Genomic DNA, 2191 nt, shown 5'->3' with positions numbered 1-2191 from the left:
ATTATTCATACTGGAGAGAAACCCTACAGATGTGAAGAACATGGCAAAGTTTTTAACCAGTCCTCACACCTTACTACACAAAAGATAATTCATACTGGAGAGAACCTCTACAAATTTGAAGAACATGGAAAAGCTTTTAACCTATTCTCAAACATTACTAACCATAAGATAATTTATACTGGAGAGAAACCCCACAAATGTGAAGAATGTGGAAAAGCTTATAACCGATTCTCAAACCTAACTATACATAAGAGAATTCATACGGGAGAGAAACCTTACCAATGTGCAGAATGTGGCAAAGCCTTTAACTGCTCCTCAACCCTTAATAGACATAAGATAATTCATACTGGAGAGAAACCTTACAAATGTAAAGAATGTGGCAAAGCTTTTAACTTATCCTCAACCCTTACTGCACATAAGAAAATTCATACTGGAGAGAAACCCTATAAATGTGAAGAATGTGGCAAAGCTTTTAACCAATCCTCAAACCTTACTACACATAAGAAAATTCATACTTCAGAGAAACCCTACAAATGTGAAGAATGTGGCAAATCCTTTAACCAGTTCTCATCTCTTAATATACATAAGATAATTCATACTGGAGAGAAACCCTACAAATGTGGAGATTATGGCAAAGCTTTCAACCTATCCTCAAATCTTACTACACATAAGAAAATTCATACTGGAGAGAAGCCCTACAAATGTGAAGAATGTGGCAAAACTTAATTGATCCTAAAAACTTACTACACATAAGAAAATTCATACTGGAGAGAATCTCCACAAATGTGAAGAATGTGTTAAAGCCTTTAACAAGTCTTCAACCTTTTCTACACACAGAAGATATTTTATACTGGTGAGAAATCCTACAAATGTAAAGAATGTGGAAAAGCTTTTAACTAATCTTCAAACCTTACTGAACGTGAGAAAATTCGTACTAGAGAGAATCCTGCAAATGTGTAAAATGTGGCAAAGCCTTTAACTGGTCCTCACTTTTACTAAACATAAGGTAATTCATACTGGAGAGAAGCCATATAAATGAGAAGAATGTGACAATGCCTTTAATCAGTCCTCACACCTTTCTACACTTAAGAAAATTTATACTGGAGAGGCACTCTATAATTGGGAAGAATGTGGCAAAGCTTTTAACCAATCCTCATACCTTACCGTACAGAAATTCATACTGGAGAGAAAGTCTACAATTGTGAAGAATGTTGCAAAGCTTTTAACCTTCCTTAACCCTTACTGCAGATAAGAAAATTCATACTAGAAAGAAACCCTACAAATGTGAAGTCTGTGGCAAAGCTTTTAACTGATTCTCAACTCTTAACTACATGTAAGAGTATTTATACTGGAGAGAAATCCTACAAATGTAAAAAATGTGGCAATGCCTTAACTGGTTCTCACACCTTGCTACACATAAGACAATTTATACTTTGAGAGAAACCCTGCAAATGTGAGTAATGTGGCAACACTTTAAACCAATCCTCAAACCTCACTAAACATAATACTGAAAACTTTACAAACCTGAATGATGTGACAATAATTTTGACAACACCTCAAACTTCCTAACATAAATCATACTGGTGAAAAATCCTAGAAATGTGAAAAATGTCACAAAGCCTTTAAATGGTTGTCACACTTGATTGTAGGTAAGATAATCCATACTGAAGAAAACTCCCAGAAGTGTGAAGAATGTGGTGACACTTTTAATAAATGCTCACCCCTTATTGCACAGGAAATCATTTATGCTTCTGAAAGATTGTACAAATACAAGGAATGTGGAAAAGCCATTATTATCTGCTCACATTTTACTCAACATTAGAGAGTACTTAATAAAAACATTACAAATGGAATTTTTGTCAAGAGATCTTTCAGAAAATATAAGCCTTTAAAGTGAAGAAGAGGAGCCAGGTATGCTGGCTCACATCTGTAATGCCAGCACTTTGGGAGGCTGAGGTGGGTGGATCACGAGGGCAGGAGTTTGAGACCAGCCTGGCCAACATAGCAAAACCCCATCTCCATTAAAAATTTTACAAAAATTAGCTGCATATGGTGGCACGCCCCTGTAATCCCAGCTACTTGGGAGGCTGAAGCAGAATTGCTCAAACCTGGGAGGCAAAGGTTGCAGTGAGCTGAAGTCACACCACTACACTCCAGCCAAGGCAACAAGAGCAAAAACTTCGTCTCAAAA

Source organism: Mandrillus leucophaeus, unplaced genomic scaffold (assembly GCF_000951045.1).
Source record: "Mandrillus leucophaeus isolate KB7577 unplaced genomic scaffold, Mleu.le_1.0 Scaffold1341, whole genome shotgun sequence".
Taxonomy (NCBI): Eukaryota; Metazoa; Chordata; class Mammalia; order Primates; family Cercopithecidae; genus Mandrillus; species Mandrillus leucophaeus.
The sequence above is the reverse complement of the archived record's forward strand: the minus strand, read 5'-3'. Positions refer to the sequence as shown.